The following is a 23,659-nucleotide window of genomic DNA, read 5'->3' as shown; positions in this document are numbered from 1 at the left end:
TAATTCTGTCCCAAAACAAAAGGTTAAGCAAGAAGAGCCTACTTTTTATGATTTCAAATTTGGGATGTATGCCATTCAAAAACAAGAAGACTTTCAGATAGATAATGAATGGTTAAAGAAGGATTTTAACTCTGATGAAAATAAATAAATTAGAGAATGGTTTTTCAACGAGTTTAAGGGAAGACTCAGAGAACTTCTCCATGAAAAATACAATAAATTTATGATAGAACATAAAAAGAATGTTAAATTCTTTAGATGAAGTAGGTATATTCTTAAGCAAAGGGGAATTATTGTTCCAGAATTTCTTAGACAGGAAATTAATGTAGCCACAAGAAATTTTTAAACTTTTCATACAAATGATGGCTGAACTATAGAGGCGGTTGACCCCCCTACAATTGCTCTCGTATAAAAAAGCGAGAAGGATGAAAAGGCCACTCCTTTTAAAATGGAGCCTAAAAATAAAGATCAGGTGGCCCTAGGTGAAGGTATAGCCCAGGTTATTGAACAAAATAATTATACTAACCTTTTCCTTCAATCTGTAGGAAACCAAACTACTAGAATTGAAAATATTCTTTAACACTCGAAAAGATACGTCTAAAAAAGAAGAAGAAAAACCCATAGAAGCTTTATTATTCAAGCCTTCTCTCATTATAGAGGCAAGAAAATTTAACGTACAACGAATGAAAAAGAAAGGAGACAATCAAGAACTTGTAAATAAATTGGTTAGAAAACTTTCAGAATTAAATATCACTGAAAAAGCTCTGATACCAATATTTTCATAATATTCAAAATATGATGGAAGCAAATAATGAAGAACAAATTGTAATGATATACAGAGCAACACAATCTAATTAAAGCAACGAGTAACACTTCTTATATAATGAGAGCTAAAACTTAGATAGGACAAGTAATACAAGTGTTGGAGTAGAGAAAGAAGCCGGACACACACACCAGAGCAGAGTACACCACTGAATATAACGGACTTTGAAGAACAAGAACAGAGGAGGAGACTTTGAGGGAGGGAGAAAATAGAGGAACAATGGGAATGTTACAAGCTAGAGGAAAGACTCAAGACTCGAAAACTTGAGATAAATTGGGATGTCTTCTGAAGAGGGAGTGCCTCCTTTTATAGACCCTCGTTGTTGGTGGATTTGAACCCGTTTGACGTCCGCATAGTGTTGGTGGACTTGAACTAATTTTAAGTCCGCACAATAGATTGTCGGTGGACTTGATGTATTTTGAAGTCCGCACAGTGACTGAATAGTGAAAAGTGTTACAGTGATTGCATAGTAAAAGTGCTACAGTGGTCGTTGCTACAGTATTTACTACAGTGGTCGTTGCTACAGTAACTGTTGTTTTTGTGAAAAAACTAGATTCCTTCATCTTTTTCCCATGATTTTTCAGGTACTATCGGGCCACATGTCCTGGCTTGATTGAAGTCGGGCTGTCCCTTATCTTGAATAGTATTTTAACTGTGTTATGATGCGAAAGGCTCAGCCTTCTTCATTCTGGTTTTCGTCATCTGGCTGGGAGGTAGACATTTTGTCTTCTTCTTCTCGTAGGGCCATTAAGAGCCTTATTTTAAGCTCAGCTTTGGAAATGCGTTTTGTTTCTACATGATTTAAGTAGTCAGGTAATTCATTTGCTTCACTAGTAACAGTTAAATTAACTGCGCCAACCTTTTTAAGGGTGATTTTCTTTGGGACAAGTTGTGTGGTGGTGAAAATATCCCACCATTTAATATAAACCTGTCTTTCAAGATTTGGGATATAATCCCACTTATCATTATCCTCGCTTATAGCATATTCCCATCTCATAATCCATGGGATTTCATATAAAATCGAGAAATATAAATTTACGTCTCTTTTACCAGTATTTTTATTGAACTCGAAATTTTTTTGTTTTGATTCTTTAATCGAGCCAGGAAGTATATCAGGCAAAGGTCCCCATTTATAAAACCAGCTTTTAAACCAGTTTGGGATATCTCGTAGGCTTTTTAACCTGAACTTCAAAAACCAGTCGTGTGTACAAGTAGGATTTTGGTATGAAAATATTAAATCCCATGCTTTTATATAGTCATAATAATTAAATGGCTTAATAGCCATTTTTATCTCTCGAAAATATTTAGGCTTTAATGGATCAAAGCCACTCTCTATATGATATAATATCAAGGATTTGAAACTTTGAATAGGCAAAGTGCTGTCCATTATTTCTATAGTTATGAATTATATGCACATATCCTGTTTTTTTTAAAACAACCTCATAATATTCTTGTGTTTTAAACCCATTTGAACGATGACTATAATCCTTGAGACATATGGTTGCAATATCAGTCGGATGATTATTTTTGTGCTCATTTTCCACTATCATTAATGAAATTGCCGCTGAGGCTATAGATGGTATTTTTTCACCTTGGGCATTAGGACTTTGAATCCTTAAGGGTTTAGGAGATATTGCAATCTCTTTATTAGGCATTTTCATTAAAGCTTTTGGTATATTTGATGGTGTTGCCAGATTTTTACTTGGGCTTGAAACAATATCCATCGGCTGTTGACCCTTCCTTTCGGCCCTGCAAAAATTCTCGAGTTAAGAAGTCAGGCAAATAGTTTGAATTACCATTAATGTGCTCGATCGTAAACTCAAATGCTGATAATATAGCTTGCCATCATGCAAAGATTTGTTTTGAAACCAGGTTTTTAACATTTTTTTCTAAGATTTCTTTACAGATTTGCAATCAGCCCCAATAAGAAATTGTTTATTAAGTAAGTCACTTTGAAATTTGGTGACACAGTGGATAATGGCTAAGACTTCCTTTTTCAATGTGGAATATTTTTGCTGGGCAGGATTCCAGGCTTTAGAAGTAAATCTGACTAGTCGTTCCTTATTATGGATTCTTTATTTAAGGATTCCTCCTAACCTTGTTCAGATGCATCTGTTTCGAGTAGTTTAAAAGCATCAGGATTAGATAAGGCTAAGCATGGTAATTCTTTAGCTTTTATTTTTATTTTTCTAATAGCCTTTGTATGTCCTCCGTCCATTCAGGAGGATTCTTTTTGAGTCGTTGGAATAAGGGTTTTGCATCGAAAGCAAGATTTTTATAAAAATCCGAGATGTAATTTAAACATCCTAAAAACCTTTGTAGCTCCTTTTTATCTTTTAAACTATCATGAAATTTGTCAGAAAATTGTATAGCTCTCTCAATTGGAATAATACTCCCTCGGTGGATATTATGATCAAGGAACCTAATCCGCGTTTGAAAGAGAGTCATCTTCTTTGCAGAGACTACTAGGCCTACATTCTTTACAGCTTTCACAAAGATATTTAAATCTTCCAGTGTTGTTCTAAAGAATTTGAAAAGATCAACACATCATTAATATAAACAATCATGAATACCGTTCATAATATTTTGAAATTCAGAAGGGGCATTTTTTAACCTGAATGGCATACATTCCATTCATAATGCCCACAAGGAACATTAAAATCTGTTTTGTATGTCTTTTTCACAAATTTGGATTTGTCAATATCCAGATTTAAGTCGAATTTTGAAAATATGCATGCAGCAACCAATTAATCTAAAAGGTCTTTTTTATTGGGAATGGGATAGCTAATCCATCTAAGAGCCTTATTTAAAAGCTTATAGCTTATGACTAATCTGGGTGCTCCTCTTTCAATTTCAGAGCCCTTTTCTACATAAAAAGCTGAATAGCTCCAAGGGAAAGAGCTTCTTCTAATAAGCTTTTTATTAAGCAAATCTTGTATCTTTGTTTTGCAGATTTTAATTAGTCTGCTATTCATCTAAATAGGCCTAGATTTTGTAGGGATTATTCGTTCATTGAAGTCAGGTTCATAAGGTAATTCAACGATATGTTGCTTCCTATTCCAGAAAGCATTAGGAATATCTAAACATATTTCTTTTTCCATGGTGTTTCTAAACACACTTATCGCTTGCTCAGTTTTGGGAGATTTAATCTTTTCTTCGATTACTATATACTTTATCTCAACTTTTAAATAAAAGAGAAACATTTGTTTAGTAATTATCTTTTCTTTAATATTATTTATCTCATGCACCCTAGGCTTCTCAATGAAATCGAATTTAACGTGATGCCCTTCTATTTGAGATTCAATCCCAGTCTCATCAAGTTTAACAATCAGGGACAACATGTTTAACCTGGGTGTTCCAATAATCACAGGTTGGCTTAAACCTATAACTACAATGAATGGTAGAACAAAACATGCTCTGTTATTGCGAACGGCTGTGTCAGACAATTTATAATTAATTAACATTTTACTGCCATCAGCTGTATTTAAACCTGGCTAGTTTTGCTAAAGTATTTAGTAGGAATTGGTCCTTCATTTATACAGTTTAAATCTGTATCAGAGTCTATGAGAGCAGTGGTTTGAAAACTAAATTCTTTATTAACCACTATAGTTATTAAGGTAAGCCATCTTGGAGTAATGACTTTATCTACTAGATTTACATATTTTAAATATCTTAATGTAGTATTTTCAAGAGTATTACATGCTCCTATTGATGAAGGTTCCCCTTCTTTTATTATGTGAGGAAGAGTGTCTTCTATTGCAGGGAAAGTTGTTGGTAGTTATTCATTAGACTTTTAAACTCATTTTCATCATCTAATTGTCAAGTAGTGGCTAATTCTAGTACCTAGACTCTGAATTTTAGAGCCATGAGTTCATTTTTTATGTCATTCAACTCTTGTTTTAATTCTGGGATAGAGGGTTCTCTTATATCTTGATTTTTATCTTGAACTCTTCTCATATCTAGAAAACTATAGTCTTCTCTAGTAGGAACAAGAGTAGGCTTAGGAGTGGAAGGCTTGGAACTGTTTTGGTCATGTTAATGTATCGGACTAAAGCTTCCTTCTTAGCTTCTGGATTACTAATTTTATTAATCAGCTCGATGATTAGATTTTCTTCTTTGTTGAAAGTATTTAAACTCCACCCATTCATATCAATGATGACTTTATAAAAATTATAGTGACAAGAGTCTCCCTGAATTTGGTTGTCACTATCATTTGAATCGAAGTCGGAACTTGAAAGAATTAATTCTTCATCTTCAATTTCTTCGATTAACATCTCTTCACCATATTTAGAAGAGCTGTCTGATGATTCTTCTTTTATTAAAAGAATATTGTATAATTATTTTCTAATACTATCTTCAATTTCAAGGGCATTAATCTTCTTTTTAACTCTGCATTTGTTTTATAATGTCGTACTTTCCCACAATTAATACAAACATGTATTTTTCTTTTTTCCTTTTGTTTAAAGGATTGATCTTTCACAAATTTTTTATAAAATTTTCTTTTTCTTTTAGAATACTGGTCTCTCTTCGAGGATGATTTATACTTCTTATACTTCTCACCCCTTCGAGATATTTCTTTATATTGTGAACTAGATGGTAAAAGATTATTGTAACCAAATTGTTTACAAAAATTACCAAGTTCCTTTTTACCTGTCATTCTTTGTTTATCTAATTGTCTTCTAAGTTTGAGATCTGTGCACAGGGCAAGACCTTCGGTGCAGATTTCTCTCGATAATTCTCCAAGTGTATATTGTGAGTATGGTATAATACCATTATACTTGTTTTTTAAGGCTGGTTTTGACCTTTTCAACAAAGAGATTTGGAAGTCTTGAAATAAACTTTTCTTTCCAATGATCTACTTTGCTATCTTCTCTTGACAAAAGTCTTGAGTAAAAGATATCTTTATACCATTTAAAATGAGATAAGGTTGGACAACAAAGACTGGATAATAAATCTTCTGACTGAGCGGCTAGAAGAGCAGCACTACGTACAAAGTGGAGTGTAATTGTGTAGATTAAAGTGTTTACTGCATCTCCTTCGTCTACTGCGGTTTCTTCAACTTGTCCTGAGCCTATTTTTGTTTTAACAACCCCTTTTTTAGTAGCATTTAAAATACGATTTCTGGCAGATTCATCTAAGTGGAAATCCCACCATCCTTGAAGCCATCTAGTAAATCCACATACAATAGCCTTAGCATCTTCGTGGTTTTTATTACCGCTAGCTTTACAAGCAGTAGCATACATGGTCATGTGCTTTATTAAATCAAACACTTGTGCTTCAGAAAAGCCATCTATGTTCTAGTTTACAATGGACTTTCCCAAATAAGAGACTGAACTTGTTATAAGATCTTCTTCTATTTGAAGATCTACAGGATTAGGTTTGGGGTAATACATCCTGGTTTGAGCTATAGGCCTAGTTTTCCTTCCATAATCAATTTTATTTATTTCTAGGCTTTCTGTTTTAAAAGAATTTTCTATATCTATTATTTCCTGATCAGTATACTGATTGTTTTCTTGTACAACATTTACTCATTTTCCTTTTTCAGTGAGATTTAATTCTGAAAGTTTTTTAAACAATTCATTTACAAGTTCTTGATTGTCTCCTTTCTTTTTCATTCCTTGTAAGTTAAATTTCCCTGCTTCTATAATGGGAGGAGACTTGAATAATAAAGCTTCTTTGGGTTTTTATTCTTCTTTTTTAGAAGCATCTTTTCGGGTGTTAAGAATATTTTCAATTCTAGTAGTTTGGTTTCCTAAAGATTGAAGGAAAAAGGTTAGTATAATTATTTTGTTCAATAACCTGGGCTATACCTTTAACTTGGGCCACCTGATCTTTATGTTGAGGCTCTATTTTAAAAGGAGTGGCCTTAGCTTCATCCTTCTCGCATTTTAATACGAGAGCAATTGTAGGGGGGTGAACCGCCTTTATAGTTTGACCATCATTTGTATGAAAAGTTTGAAAAGTTCTTGATTAATTTCTTGTTTAGGATATTTTGGAACAATAATTCCCCTTAATAATATACCTAAGCCACCTAAAGAATTTAGCATTCTTTTTATGTTCTATCATAAATTTATTATAGTTTTCATGGAGAAGTTTTCTGAGTCTCCCCTTAAACTCGTTGAAAAACCATTATCTTATTTCTTTATTTTCATCAGAGTTAAAATCCTTCTTTATCTATATGAAATTCTTCTTGTTTTTGAATGGCATACATCCCGAATTCGAAATCGGAAAAAGTAGGCTCTTCTTGCTCAACCTTTTGTTCTAGGACGGAAATCAGGGGTATTTACCTTGTACCTAGGTTGTTGAACTTGTTCAGAGGTTTTTCTCAAATTTTCTAAAACAATTCTTTCATTATGGGACCTTTCATAATCTGATTGTGGAACAAATGAGGTAGAAACCCTAAAAGGTACCATGGGAGGAGTTGCTATATTTAGCCACGTTCTTCGGGATGATGGAATTGTATTTCAATTTCGCCATCAGGGTATTCAACTATCTGTTCAGGTTCCATATTTTCTAAAACTCTTGGTTGAGTTTTAGAATGGAGAGACCACCTTTTAGGTAATTTAATCTGATTCCATGACGCCGTTCTGGGTATCACTAGATTAGACTTCTCTATATTTGTTTGATTGAACATTGTTTGTCCTTTTGTATCCATTTGTCTAGCATTGGGACATAAGGTATTCATAACCTTGTAGCAAATTCTGTAAACGAAAGCAAGGTTTTGGGATCTTGGATCTATATCGAACCTTTGGGTTTTAGGTTTAAGGTTAAAACCTTTAAGAGGTTTGGATCTGATAAAGCTACAGAAAAATTGAGAAAACAATTAAAATAATTAGGGCCATTACATAAACTTGATTCTACAATTCCTAGAAGGGAATCGGTAAAACGCCTATGCCTGTTATCTCTAAGGCAAAGTAGAACAGAGTTATTTAACCCTGTTCTGGTTAATGGTTTAACCACCGCTTGAACCAACCCAATATGTAGATAATTAAAATTTTTCTTTTTATGATCGTCTAGCATTCTGTTAGACAGAAGCTGGAAACTATCTTGGGTTTCCATATCAGATATAGTTTTTTCAATTGTTTTAATTGAAAAGTCAGTTATGAAATCAAAAGTTCATTTTTTGTAAATATCTGGAATTGGAACCTTAAGAATGTTCCAATTTTGAATATGTTTTTCTATATTGCCTATAATTATTTCTTCCTTATAATTAACATGTAATATATTTGAACTAGAACTAATAGAAGCCGATCTATTAGATAGGGTTCTGAGAAAATTTGCCATTAGAATAATATTACAACTTAGATCAGAGTCCCTACGCTGTCACACGCCTTCTTGGCTTAACAATGATTTTTGGGTCATTGTGAGTTTAGATCTTTACTATAATATCAACTCTTTCAAACAAATTTCTACAGTTCACCATTGTAATAACCTAACAAAACCCTATATATATATATAAGGTTTTGTTAGGCTACACCACTTGGTGGTGCAACCCTTAAATTGCTCAACATTTCTGGACACTAAAATACCCTTGAATTGTAATACAAAAATTTTCAAGTAGGGGAATTTTTGATCATTTAGAAGGGTAGAATTCATATTTTTAGAAGAAAATAGTGGCATTCTATTAGTAGTTAAAAACAATTAATGCATTTTGTGGGGTGATGTCACACACCATATCGGTGATTTCATTGCCTACTATTGTTAATAAATGCTTTTGTTTCTATTAAGAATTTCTAGTTTACCCTTGATTAATTACTTAAAATATGCCTAAACAAAAAGTTATTATACTATAGGATAAGGGTATCTAAATGTCTAAAAACGTTGAGCACTTTAAGGGTTTACACCACAAGTGGTGTAGCCTAACAAAACCCATATATAAATGATGGCTTGGTTCCAACCAAATATTTCAGCAAAACAACCCAGGTTTTGAATACTGTTGATGGTAGTAAAATGAAAATAAAATATAAACTATCTGATTGAGCAGTTTGTAATAATGGTGCATGCTTTAAATTTCATTTTATAATGGTTAAAGGATTGAGCCAGCCTATGATACTTGGAACTCCCTTCTTAAACATGATCTATCCCATTAAAATTGACAATATTGGGATAAAAGCTAATATTGAAGGATATGAAGTAAAATTTGACTTTATTGATAAACCAAGAATTTATGAAATCATAGCATCAAAAATAAGATTTCTACAAAAGAAAGATTTCTCTTTCATTTAAAAGAGAAGAGGTTAAGTATAAAACTATTGATGAAAAATTAACATCTCCACAAATACAAAGTAAAATAATAACTTCAAAACAGTATCGGAAAAGAAGTTTGTGCTGAAATCCCTAACGCTTTTTGGAGTAGAAAGCAATACATTGTGGAATTTCCTTATGAACTAGGCTTTAACGAACAGAAAATTCCAACTAAAGCTAGGCCAATACAAATGAATAGCAGACTCCTAGAAATTTGTAAAACTTAAATACAAGAATTCCTTGACAAAAAACTAATCAGAAAAGTTCTTCACCCTGGAGCTGTGCAACTTTTTATGTAGAAAAAGCTTCGTAGATTGAAAGGGGAGCCCCACGCCTTACTATAAATTATAAACCCTTGAATAAGGTTTTGAGATGGATTCGCTACCCTATTCCAAATAAAAGGGATCTCCTTGATAGATTAGTCAATGCCTGTATTTTTTCAAAGTTTGATCTAAAATCAGGATATTGGCAAATTCAAATTTTGGAGAAAGATAAATATAAAACAACATTTAATGTTCCTTTATGGCACTTTGAATGGAATGTAATGCCTTTTGGGTTAAAAATGCCACTTCAGAATTTCAGAACATTATGAATGACATTTTTAATCCATATACTAAATTCATTATTGTCTATATTGGAAACTTTTAAATATATTTTTAAAAGCTATAAAAAATGCCCGATTAGTTGTTTCTGCAAGGAAAATAAATCTTTTTAAAACAAAAATTAGGTTTCTTGAGCATAATATCTTTCAAGGAAGGATAATTCCTATCGATAGAGCAATTGAATTTGCTTCCAGATTTCTTGACATCATAAAAGATAAAAAAGAATTACAGAGATTTTTAGGCTGTCTAAATTATATTTCAAATTTTTATAAAGATTTAGCCTTAGATGCTAAACCTTTATTCTAGAGACTAAAAAATGATTCTTCAGAGTGGACTAACGAGCATACCATGACAGTCAAAATTAAAACAAAAGGCCAAAGAATTACCCTGTTTAGCTCTATCCAATCCTAGAGATTTTAAGATTATTGAAACAAATGCCTCTGAAATAGGATTAGGAGGTATCCTTAAACAGAAAATCCTAGATGAGGAACAACTTATATGTTTTACCTCTAAAGCCTGGAATCTGGTGCAACAGAAGTATTCTACTGTTAAAAAGGAGGTCTTAGCAATAATACATTGTGTCACAAAATTTCAAAGTGACCTACTTAACAAAAAATTCTTCATACGAACTGATTGCAAATCAGCCAAAGACATTTTAGAAAAGGACGTTAAAAATCTCGTCGCCAAGCAAATTTTCGCTCAATGGGAAGGTATTTTTTCCGCTTTTGATTTTGATATTGAACATATTCAAGGGAAAAATAATCATCTTCCTGACTTTTTGACTAGAGAATTTTTGCAGGGAGGGAAGGAGAAGCCAATAGTCGAGAATACTTCCGATGGATGTAGTCCCTAGCTCAGGAAAAGGCCCGACTATATATAATAATCCAGGAAAACACCTGGTTACAAATAGTTATAGCCTAGGAAAATCCCTGGCATCCTCGTCAAATCCGTATGCTTTAATAAGAAAGCAAGCTCAAGAGATTAAATATCTCCTCAACAATCCCCTCTGAGCTACAATAGTCCAAACCTTGATAGAACTCCATTTCTTGATACAACCTATATCCCGTTGATCATAATAGAAAATGAATACAGGGAAAAAGACCCTGTTGAATGAGCCGCCATATATCTACGCCATCATCTACATCTTAATATGGGAGAAAGATGTAGAGAATGGTATGAAACTATTTTAATGGAAACCGGGTCGGTGTCAATAGTACACCACTATAGAAACAATGACTCGAAAATAGCATTATTCAAAATTTCAAATACATAAGATTATCTCTTATAATGACTGGGGTTTGAATCCCTTAAAATCAAGGGCACTAATTACCAAAGGATTTAAAATCAAATCCTATCATTATTTTGAATACATTAAGGCATGGGACGAAGTCTTTGCCTGCCAAAATGCAAAAAATGTACACAGCTGGTATGTGCAGTTTAAAATAACTGAGCCAATAGAATTTCCAAAGTGGTTTAAAAGTTGGTTCCTTTTATGGGGATCATTAAACCAAATACTTTCAGAAAAATTCCAAATATCACAGAGAAAATTCTCTGAATATAATAAAGCTAGTCTAAAACGAGACTATCACATATATTTCATGGCCCTATATCAGGTTCCCTGGATTTTAAAATGGTTCTACCAAAGTTCTGAAGATGATTCAGACCGGTGGGATTATATTCCAGAACTACAAAGGCAAATTTCAATTAAATGGTGGGACAACTATAAGAATGATTCTCTAGATCCGGGAAAAATCTGTATGAAGGCAATTTCGAACTCTTCACCAAAATCAGATATGGGATTCTCCGACTACATTGCTCTAATGCAACAGAAAAATCCCACTCTGTCAAAAGAAGAGCTAATGAGAAAATTACTCTTTGCCTTGGAAGAAGAAGTAGAAGTTAAAATACCAACTTCCTCAAATGATACAGAAATCGAAGATTTGGATCCTCCAAATTAACATGATTGTATGGGGATGTTTTCCCAACTAAATTAGATAAAATATTAGGGACGGTATGACTCCATCACCATTCAGGACACGTGTCCCAAAGTGACGGTAAAAGAAGACTGTCAACACATAAATCACTATTACTACAGTAAAAGAAGCATTATTGTCGACACTATTGCTACAGTAAAAGAAGCATTATTGTCGACACTGTTGCGGAAGGAGATTCAATAAAATTCATTAAATAGAAAGAATAACATTCTAACATAATAACATTAAATTATAAAATAAAACAGAAGTATAGAAGCAGAACAGAGATAAGCACTTACATGAAAGCTCGAAGTAGAGGTGAGAGGCAAACTTAAAGTACTCCTAGTAAATACTTAGGCTTACAACAATCACTCAAAAATCACTCAAACTTACAACAATCACTGAAACTTACAACAATCACTCAGAAATCACTCAGACTTACTAAAACCTTAGCTAGGATATGTAGAAAGAAATCCCAAGGTGTTCTCCTTCTGAGGCATGGTCCTCCTTTTATAGAAGCGGGGAGGACGGATTCCAAACGTTCTTTGAGGAACCATTCCCTTATTTGTTTATTTTCTTCAGACAAAAAATCCCTTTTTACCCATTCTTTATCTATGACAAACTTATATTGGGTTTGAATTGTCAGAACTTCGAAATCGAATTCAGACATGGTTGGCTCATCAGGCTCAGTCTGAGAAGAGTTGAGAGTATTTACAGTATAAACTGGATGTTGTACCTGTTTTTCATTTTTTCTTAATCTTTCTAAAATGATTTTGTCATGATGTGCTTTTTCATAATTAGATTGAGGTACTGAAGAAGTCGAACTTCTAGGAGTATAAGTTGAAGGTACAGTATTTATGGCGTGTAGCCTATGAGCTAAAATAGTATTTGGAATACTCAATCTAATTCTTTTAAGGGATGGAAATTGAATTTCAATTTCTCCATTTGGATATTCAATTATTTGTTCAGGCTCTTTATTTTCGGGAATAGGTAAACGAGTCTCATTTTGTAGAGATCAATTTTCAGGTAAGTTTACCTGCTTCCAGCATATAGCTTTAGGCGTGACAAGATTGGATTTTCCATATTTGTTTGAAAAAATATTGTTTGTCCTTTTTTATCCATTAATCTTACATTAGGACAAAGAGTGTTCATGACGTTATAACAAATTCTATAAACAAAAGCCAAATTCTAGGATCCAGGGTCCATGTCAAAACCTTGAATTTTAAGGTTAAGGGTTAGCACTTTTAATAAATTTGGATCGGATAAGGACACAGGAAAATTTGGAAAGCAGTTAAAATATATGGGTCCATTGCAGACACTCGACTCAACGATCCCTAAAAGAGAGTCACTGAATCTTCTATGTCTATTATCTCCTCTATTTAATGGTTTTACTGCTATTTGTACAAGACCTATATGAAGATAGTTATAACCCCTTTTTATATGATCTGCAATCATTCTAATTGAAAAGAGTTGAAAGCTATCTTGATTTTCCATAACTGAGAGAGTTTCTTCAATTGTTTTTATTGAAAAACTGCTTTTAAAGTCAAATGTTCCCCTTTTATAAATATCATTTGTAGGGACCTTTGGGATATTCTAGTTTTGCAATTGTTTCTCAATATTATCTATTATTATTTCTTCTCTATTATGTACTCGTAGAGTATTATTATTAGAACTACCAGAAGCGGTTCTATTCGAAAGTGTTCTAAACAAATTTGCCATTTTATCTTAGTTTTCTTTCCCTAAGTCAACCGGAAACAGTCCCTGCACCTTATGGCCTTCCTTGCTTCCGGTGGTCTTTGGGTCACAGCGACTTTAGGTATGTTAACCAGATAAATGTACAAATTGGTTCAGTTTTCTACTGAATAAAACTGGCTCTGATACCATAAATAACGCTATATATATATATATATATATATATATATATATATATATATATATATATATATATATATATATGAAAAGGTTTATATATGGTTGACACCTTAAAATGTAGAATTAAAGTGCACCGCTAAAATCTTTCTAAAAAGGTTGTTTTAATATTGGAAACATATCTAATTGATCATCTCAACATCGAGATGTATGGACATGAAGAAAAAAGATATTTGAAGTCTTAAAAATAGTATATCTTGCAACACATTATCTTGACCGTCCATTTAAAGGTTGTCATACATTTATACATCTTGCTTGATTTGAACCATTTTTGAAGTTTAAAATTTTATAATTAGAGATAAAAATAGATTGTCGCACATCCTAAGAATTTTTGACGTCAAAATTGCATCTCATGACAAAGTTTGTAGGTACACCTTAAACCTTAATTCGATTGTTTAAGGTTGCAACCTTATGCAACAACTCCTCTCTCTCTCTCTCTCTCTCTCTCTCTCTCGATATAAAACAACTTGAAAAATTAGATATAAAAGGAAGATTAAGTGATGTACAAGTCCTTCAAGAAGATAAAAGTTTTTCAAATCTAGAAATATTTGAAATAGAAAAAGCTTTTAAATAAGAGCTTAGAAATTTATAGAATAGATTATGGGAGAAAATCTAAGCCGGTTGCAACAACCAGAATGTACTATCCTAGACCAACTCCTGTAGATCTTCAGATAGAGGAAGACCTTATTGCTAGTTTAATCTTCTATTCAGGAAGATCCATAGTAAACTGAAATATAAATGGGATGTCTAGAAATCAGATTCTTGATTTTATGAAACATATGACCATGTATGCCACCGCATGCAAAGCAAGTGGGAGTCAAGACCACGAAATTGCTAAAGCTATTATATGTGGATTTACCGGATGGCTTAGAGGATGATGGGATTTCCACATGGATGAAGAAGCGAAAGATCAAATTCTAAATGCTGTTAACTAATATAATATAAAGACTGTGGTCGGACTAGGACATGTCCTAGAAAATTTAGTAACTGAGGGAGATGCAGTAAACACCCGATATATACCATTACACTTCATTTTGTGGGAAGTACGACCCTTTTATCTGCTAGATCTGAGGATCTGCTTTCAAACTTACGTTGGCCAACTCTCACATTTTAAATGGTATAAAGATGTATTTTCCTCCAGATTGCTGTCCAGGGAGGATAGTAAAGCCGATCATTGGAAAAAGAAATTCATTGCTGGAATTCCTAATCTTTTTGCTGAAAAGGTTAAGATAAGATTAAAAAATAAACATTGAAGAATTATTCCCTATTCCTTATATACCCTTGGAGAACTCTGAACAGAAATTTGTGCTGAAGGTCTTGCATTATGCACAGATATGAAATTGAAGAGACAATTAGAAAAGCAAAGAATGACGAGGAGAAAGGAATTTGGAGACTTTTAGGAGCAATTTGGGTTTAATAATTTACCAACTTCCAAGCCTACTCACAAACAAAAATATAGAGACTCTAGAAAATCTAAAACTAATTATAAGAGAGAAGAAAAATACTTTTCCTAAAAAATTCTTACATGATCACTCTTTTAAAAAAAAGGGAAAAGAAAAATACCAGTTTGTTACAACTGTGGGAAAGTAGGATATTATAAAAATAAATGTAGAGTAAAAAAGAAAATAAATGCCCTTGAAAGAGATCTTGAGATTAAAAAGCAGTTATTCGATATTTTATTAATTAAAAAGGATGAGTCTGATGAATCTTTTGACTCTGATGAAGATTTACTTATCAGAGAAATAAATGATGAAGATCTAATTTGTTCAAGCTCAGATTCTGAAACAGATTTTGAAGAAAAGACTAATATAGACTGCCATTGTGATTTCTCTAATACACTCACAAAAGAAGAAAATCTTATCATTGATTTTATTGATAAAATAAGTGATCCTGAGGCTAAAAGAGAAGCCTTGATGCATTATATCAATATGACCAAAGAACCCTCTAGTTCTTCCAAACCTTCTCTTGTCCCTACTAGAGAAGATTATAGTTTTACTGATATCTTAAAAAGAGTTCAAAATAAAACTCCAGTCCACAAAGAACCTACAATTCCTGATCTAAAAAATGAAATGAATGAAGTTCGAAATGAACGTATAACTCTAAAAACCAGAGTAAAATTTTTAGAAATGGCAACCACTAAAGAAGGAAGTAATGAAAATGCTGAAGAAGAATTTAATGATTAATATCGGATTATAATCACAATCTTTTACTACCCGAAATTGAGGATACACTCCCAAAAGTGATAGATGATCCGCAAACTTCAAATAACTGTAATATGCTAAGAAAGTTACATGATTATAAATATGTAAACCTCTTGGATAAAGTAATGGTCAAAGGTTTAAGCCAACCTGTTATTCTTGGAACTACTTTCTTAAACATGCTTTACCCCATCAAAATTGATAATATTGAGATAAAAGCTGACATTGAAGGGCATGAAGTAAAATTTGACTTCATTGACAAACCTAAAGTCCATGAAATAAATAACATTAAAAATAAAATCTCTACTAAAGAGAAATTCCTCTTCTATCTAAAAGAAGAAGTAAAACATAAAATTATTAATGAAAAATTAACTTTACCTCAAATACAAGGTAAAATCAATAATTTTAAAAAAATGTTAGAAAGAAAAGTTTGTGCTGACATTCTTAATGCCTTTTGGAATAGAAAGCAACATATCGTAGAACGTAAGCAATATATATATATATATATATATATGAATGTATGTATGTATGTAAAAAGTTTATATAGAGTTGCAACCAAAAAATGTAGAATTAAAGTGCACCTTAAAAATATATTGTTGGAAAATCCTTTAATTGATCATCTCAATATTGAAATGTATGAATCATTTTAAATCTGTACATGTTGCAACATATTATCTAGACTGTCCATTTTCAAGAGTTTCATGTGTTTATAGATCTACTTGATTTGAACTATTTTTGGAGTTTAAAATTTTATAATTAGAGATAAAAATAGTTTTTTTAGTCATTATAAGAATTTTTTGTGCCAAAATTGCATCTTATGATAACATTTAGAGGTGTGCCTTAATTTGACTTTTTAAGGTTGCAACCTTATGCAAACCACACCCCATCTATATATATATATATGGGTTTTGTTAGGTTATACCACTTGGTGGTGTAGACCCTTAAAGTGCTCAATATTTTTGGACACTAAAATACCCTTGAATTGTAATACAAAACTTTTCAAGTAGGGGCATTTTTTGTGATTTAGAAGGGTAGAATGGATATTTTTATAAGAAAATAGTGGCATTCTATTAGTAGTTAAAAACAATTAATGCATCTTGTGGGTGATATCACACACCATATTGGTCATGTCATTGTTCATTATTGGTAATAAATGCTTCTATTTTTGTTAGGAATTTGTAGTTTACTCTTGACTAATTACTTAAAATAGCCCTAAACAAAAAGTTACTATACTATAGGATAAGGGTATCTAAATGTCTAAAAATGTTTAGCACTTTAAGGGTCTACGCCACAAGTGGTGTAGCCTAATAAAATCCTATATATATATATATAGCCATAAGATTACAGTGGCGAACTGTAATTCTAGGTACTGTTCTAAAGGTTAGAAACTTAATAAAATTTACCATAAAGATAATAAGGAAGTGAAACTAAAAGTCGTCGTGACCTGCACTACCGAAAATGCCAGGAAGAGCCGCGAAAAGGTACAACGATTAGTGTATTCTAATTTAAGGGTACACAAATTTCATAAGAAGATATATAACTAGGCAAGCAATGCATAAAAAGGGTGATACATCAACTACAAACCAATTCACATAAGTAGTATTCTAATTTTCAAATAAAATACAAACTTAACTTGCATAATAATGGAAACACTTACATATGGCACTTGCAAAAACTTGAAAATAACTTCCACTCTTCTGGATAGTAACTCGGTAGAGACTCCCAGTTACAATCACACATATATAATTCTTACATTTACAGGTCCTGTGTGGCTAGATACACCACCTGATATGCAGTAAGTATTATTATAGCGAGAGAGAAAGAAGTGCAGAGTACGAGAGAAACAACAGAGATATGTTGTAGAGATTGCAGAGAGACAACAAATAGATGTTGCTGAGAGAAAACACAGAGATGTTATATATATATATATATATATATATATATATAGGGAAAAGATCCTGTCAGCCCATGGGCTGACTGCTACATTGAACTCCCACGGCCTAGATTCAATCTGGGTTGATCTAACTGTCACGATCTCATTTCGTATGTGAATTTTCATTTTTTTTCTACAAATCCAAATCACTTGAAATTTGGGGCATCTATTCTTTAAAAATAGTAGAATCTAATAAAAATATAAAAAAATAATTCTCAAAATATAAATTAACCAATATGCCCCTCAAACGTTTTTGGGGTATTTTGGTCAATTTATATTTTGCGAATTATTTTTTTATATTTTTATTAGTTGCGTCATGATGAGAAGAATGAAAGCTCCAAATTTCAAGTGATTTGGATTTGTAGAAAAAAATTAAAATTAAAATATGAAATGAGGTCGTGACCATCAGATCGGCTTAGATTCAATATGGGCCATGGGCGTTTACTGTAGCAGTCAGCCCGTGGGCGTATGAAATCTATTCCCATATATATATATATATATATATATATATATATATATAGAGCAATGATCCAATGCAACGGTTGTATCATAGTATATTGCAACGACACTTCTAGAAAACCATATTTGTAGTATTTGTATGACCCCAAATTTTGCACACGCTCTCTTTATCTCAATAATCAATTCCCCCTGAAAAAAAGGTTCAGTTTGAACCTTAGAGGGTCAAAATGAGTCATCTCCAAAAACGTGAATTTCAAGATCTTAGCCTTTATAAACTCAAAATCATTTTTTTTTTTTTTAACATTGTTCATCTAATGATAATAAAGCCATCCAAAAAATTTGGAAATGAAAAATCCTTCGAAGGCCTAGATCTAAGCATCTCAGCAAAATAAATGGCCTATGTTAATTGGGCTAAAAAAATGATTTCTAGGTTATGTTTTCAATTTTTTTTTTGTTGTGATTGTTCATTAGAATGAAAAGAGTGTATATTCCAAAATTTGGATCAAACAAATGGCCATAAGTTGGTTTTTTAAGGTTGTTGCATCATATTACTCTACAACAGTTGCATGAAATCATTGCCCATATATATATATATATATATATATTGGGAACAAGAGAAGGTGAAAAAGCTGAAAATAAGAGAGAAAAAGTGTAGGGGTCTAAATCATATTAAATGCATTAAGAGTGAGGATCAAAGGGTCTTGGTGAAGGATGATGAGGTCAACGAAAAGTGGAGAATCTATTTTTTAAAATTATTAAATGACGAACACAATGGAGACCTAGTGGTAGAAGGGTCTGTTGGTACAAGTGATGACATAGGTCATAGATACATTTGTAGGATTAGGATGTCGGAAGTGAAAGAAGCTTTGAAAAAATGAAGATAGGAAATGCTTTAGAACTAGATGGTATCCCGATAGAGGTTTGAAAGTTCATGGGAGAAAATTGGCATTGACTGGCTGTTGTAGCTATTCAACAAGGTGTTGAGAACAAAGAAAATAGCAGACGAATGGAGGAAAAGAATTGTGGTACCTATTTACCAGAATAAAGGAGACATACAAAATTGTGCAAACTATCGGGGAATCAAGTTTATAAGCAAATATTGGAGAGAATCATTAAGCAACGACGAAGGCATGAAACGACTGTATCTGAAAACCAATTTAATTTTATGCCAGGAAGGTCAAAAGTTGAGGCTATTTTTGTACTTAGGCAACTGATTGAGAAGTTTAGGGCGAAGGGAGAAGACCTCCACATGGTCTTTATTGATCTATACAAAGCTTATGATAGAGTACCTCGATATTTAATTTGGCGGGTGTTGGAAAAGAAAGGCGTCCCTAGACACTTCATCAACTTGGTGAGAGATATGTACAATGGAGTGCTAAGTAGTGTACGAACAACTAGTGGAGAGATGAGCGAGCTTTTAGTGATTATAGGTTTTCAGTGATAATAGGTCTACATCAAATGTTTGCATTGAGCTCATACCTCTTTGTCTTAATTATAGACGACTTAACTGATTACTTACAAGATGAGGTACCGTGGTGCATATTGTTTGCAGATGACATGGTTTTGATTGATGAGACCTGAAACCATTGTTTGAAAGACTTCCCGATCTAACCGGTAATCTCCCGGTTAGATCGGAACCGGCCCCTTGCCAGTTCCGGTTTCGAGCGGTTTTGGTGATAACTCAGTATTTTAAAAATAAAAATTCAAAAAAATGTCTATAAAATCCCAAAAAATAAGGAATTTGATTCATAATACATCTTTTAATATTTTTTACATTATGGCAAATATTAAAAATTATTTTGGTCATTAATACTCACTTTTAAAATCTATTTTTCATTAATTTTCAACTTCATTTGAATGGGTTTTGTTTTAATCATTCTTTATATGTTTTTCATATTTTAGTAGAATTTTTTTGCATGTTTTTTATTTTTTTCAACAATTTTTTGGCACCTGGGACTTGCCTGGTTAGAACAGTTGAATCGGCTGCTTTACTGGTTAGGCCGGTTAAACCGCTTCTGGCCATGTCCGGTTAACCGTTCCGGTTCGATTTTACGAACACTGCCTGAAACGGTGTCAACACAAAGAACTTTGGAGGGATGCTCTAGAATCCAAAGGTTTTTAAAATTAATCAGACTAAGATAGAGTATATGGAGTGCAAGTTTAGTAATAATAGGACTATAGGAGTAGAGTCGAGGAAGTAGTCAAGATTGATGGCCAGAAAGTACAAAAAAGACCCCACTTTCAATATCTTGAGTCGAGAATCTAGGAAAATGGAGAGATCGAGGAAGATGTTGCATACAGAATTAGAGCTGGGTGGGCGAAGTGGAGATGTGCAATTGGAATTTTATGTGACCTCCGCATACTAATGAGGCTGAAGGGCAAGTTCTATAGGACAATGGTGAGACCGACTTTGCTCTATGGGACAGAATGTTAGGCGGACAATAAACAATATACCCATAGAGTGAGTGTAGCGGAGATGAGGATGTTGGGATGGATGAGTGGTAAGACAAGAAGCATAGAATTCGAAATGAATCTATTTGAGAGAATTTAGGTGTGTCACCAATAAGCGACAAAATGAGAGATAGTAGACTTAGGTGGTGGGTTGGCCATATGTAGCGCCAACCAAGTACAACACCTATTAGGAGGTGTGAGTTAGTTAAAGTGGAAGGACTGAAAAGTACAAGGCGTATGCCCAAAAGGACATCGTTGGAAGTAGTCGGAAAAGATATGGGGACTTATGGCCTCACTGAGGATATGGCCTTTACTAGAGTAGAATGGAGAACCGGGATTCATGTAGCCTATCCCGATTAATTGGGAAAAGGCTAAAATGATGATGATGATATATATATATATATATATATTATAATATATGTATAGGAGAGTCTGAGATTAGCTCGCTAGCTGACAACTACAGTAAAACGCCTAATGGCCCAAATTGAATCTGGTCCGATCCAATGGTCACGATTTCATTTTGTATTTGGATATTAATTTTTTTCTACAAATCCAAATCATTTGAAATTTGGCACGTCTAATATTAAAAAAATAGGCGAATCTAATAAAACTATCAAAAACATAATTCACAAAAATTAAACAGATGAAAATACCCCTAAAACTTTTAAGGGTATTTGGGTCAATTTATTTTTACTAATTATGTTTTCAATACTTTGATTAGGTGCGCCTTGATGAGAAGAATGGACGTCCCAAATCTCATATGATTTGGATTTTTAAAAACAGATTAAAATTCAATTACGAAATGCAGTTATGACTGTTAGATCAGCCCAAATTCAATCTAGGCCGTGGGGCTTACACTATTTAATCGGCTCATGGGCTGACATGCTCTATTCCCTATATATCTTTTTGTATGTGTGTGTGTGTGTGTGTGTGTGTGTGTGCTTGATCAGCCCAAATTCAATCTAGGCTGTTGAGCTTACACTATTTAATCGGCCCATGGGCTGACATGATCTTTTCTATATATATATATATATATATATATATATATATATATATATATATATATATATATATATATATATATATATATATGTGTGTGTGTGTGTGTGTGTGTGTGTGTGTGTGTGTGTGTGCGCGATGGTTGTACAGTAATATAATGAAACAATCTTCAAAAATCATGTTAGGGCCATTTGTTTGACCCAAATTTAAAAATATACATTCTTTTCATTCTAATGAACAATCACAAAAAAAGAAAAATTTGAAAACACAACCTAGAAAGTATTTTTTAGCCCAATTAACATAGGCCATCCATTTTAGTGAGATACTTAGATCTAGGCCTTAGAAGGAACTTTTTTCTTTCTAAATGTTTTAGATAACTTTATTATCATTAGAGTAACATCATTGAAAAAGAAAAAATTGATACCTAGATCTTGAAATTCACCAAATGGACGGTCTAGATTCATTGTTGGAGGGGACTCATTTTGACCATGTAAGGGTGAAAATTAAATTTTTTTTTTGAGATTGATTATTGAGATGAAGAGAGTGTATGTGCAAAATTTTGGGTCATACAAATACCATAAACATGGTTTTCTAGAAGTGTGGATTTATTATATTATAATGGCATGGTGACATGATATCATTTCCTATATATATATATATATATATATTGACCTACACTCACCTGACCCCTCTGGTTTGTTTTGGGTCCAATTGATCTGGTCTGAGCTCTCACCTTGTTGAGTCCAAGTCAGGCCTGACCTTGACCCAACTCAATCCATTCTCACCCCTAAGGACGAAGGGTGAACTTTGAAATCATCCCTATTTACCATCTTGGAAATTGGAATGATGGTGAATTCTGCAGAGGTTTCTATTAGAGTTACGGAGGTCACTTTCCAAAATTCTGAAATTAGTATGCATATTGGGTCATGACCCATAGAATGTTTGACATTGGGGTCTGAAAATATTGAGTAAATTTGGGAATTTGGAATCTTGGGAATATGGATATTAGCTAGTTTTAACTGTTCATTGATATGCGTATTTTGTCATGACCCATAGAATGTTTGACAATTGGGTCCGAAAATCTTGTATCTTAGAAACTGGAGTTTTTGGAGATATCGAATCAACAAATCTCTCTCCCTTGCTTGAGAACTGGTATGGATTCCTGGAGTTTGAGTAAATTCGGGAATTTGGAAATGGAAACTGGGAATATGGATATTAGCTAACTTTAACTGTTCATTGAACAATTAATCAACGAGAGGTTGATATTTGTTCAACAAATGCTATTTTAAAATCATAGCCCATCATGGTAGACTAATCGCTTCACATCACTAAAAAATGGTTGAAGTTTTCCATCATATCGTATTCGACTTAATTAGATGTTCTTGGTAAGAGCCCATCCATAATAGTGCACTCTTTTGTAAACATAGAGGCATGATTACGTAATTCTTCTTCTTCTCTCTTATAATGTGTGCTCGGTCTCCTTATTTCCTTTGTAAAATTCGTTAGAATGCCTAAGATTCTGATTAAAATCTGCTGAAGTTTTCGATGGATTTTGAGTGAAGGAATGAAGGCCCCCCAACTGTGGTCGTTGTCAAGGTACAATTGAGGGGCCTATTTGTAACCTGCAGGAGAAGTTGGAAGGAACTGAGCAAGTTTTGAAAGATACACTCGTGTATAAATGGCATCGCATGGTATGTAGAAGTTGACTAGTTTTTATCATAACTACAATAAATTCAAAACTTAGCCCATTTGATTTGATTACTAGGTTCGCCTTGAGCCAACTCGTGATTAAGGCCATGAATTAGTATGCGTATGATCTTTAGGTGAGGGCAGGTTATTCTCTTTGGATAGGTGTCATGTACCTGAATAAAACTCTACTCTATTTGAATACTAAATTCATGTTGAGTATAGACTATGATAGCAAAAACGATGGGGGGATACCCTCGTCTTGAAACTTGAGCTACTGTTTGAATGTATCATCCAATCTCATACATAATCTAAAAATTTAATATAAAAAAAATTCTTGGATCTATGGGATTGACCAAAATAAT

General features: G+C 33.0%; 1 protein-coding gene across 4 annotated transcripts in view; it reads left to right on the top strand.

Moving 5' to 3' along the window:
• The window catches only part of LCBK1 (long-chain base (LCB) kinase 1), a 56,470-nt gene that overhangs the window by 4,198 nt on the left and 28,613 nt on the right, over positions 1-23,659 (top strand). Inside the window, exon 2 of one of the 4 annotated variants that reach the window (XM_020671760.2) lies at positions 23,171-23,299. The exons of 2 other annotated variants lie outside the window; for them this stretch is intronic. The gene's annotated coding sequence lies outside the window, so the exon portion shown is untranslated. Of the gene's footprint in view, positions 1-23,147; positions 23,300-23,659 lie in introns of all 4 variants that reach the window. One more of the 4 variants, XM_088845891.1, reaches the window with a different exon arrangement.

This window comes from Amborella trichopoda, chromosome 9 (genome assembly GCF_054954075.1).
Source record: "Amborella trichopoda isolate Santa Cruz 75 chromosome 9, AtrichopodaSantaCruz75HAP2 v2.0, whole genome shotgun sequence".
In the NCBI taxonomy this organism is placed as follows: Eukaryota; Viridiplantae; Streptophyta; class Magnoliopsida; order Amborellales; family Amborellaceae; genus Amborella; species Amborella trichopoda.
The sequence above is the reverse complement of the archived record's forward strand: the minus strand, read 5'-3'. Positions and strand labels throughout refer to the sequence as shown.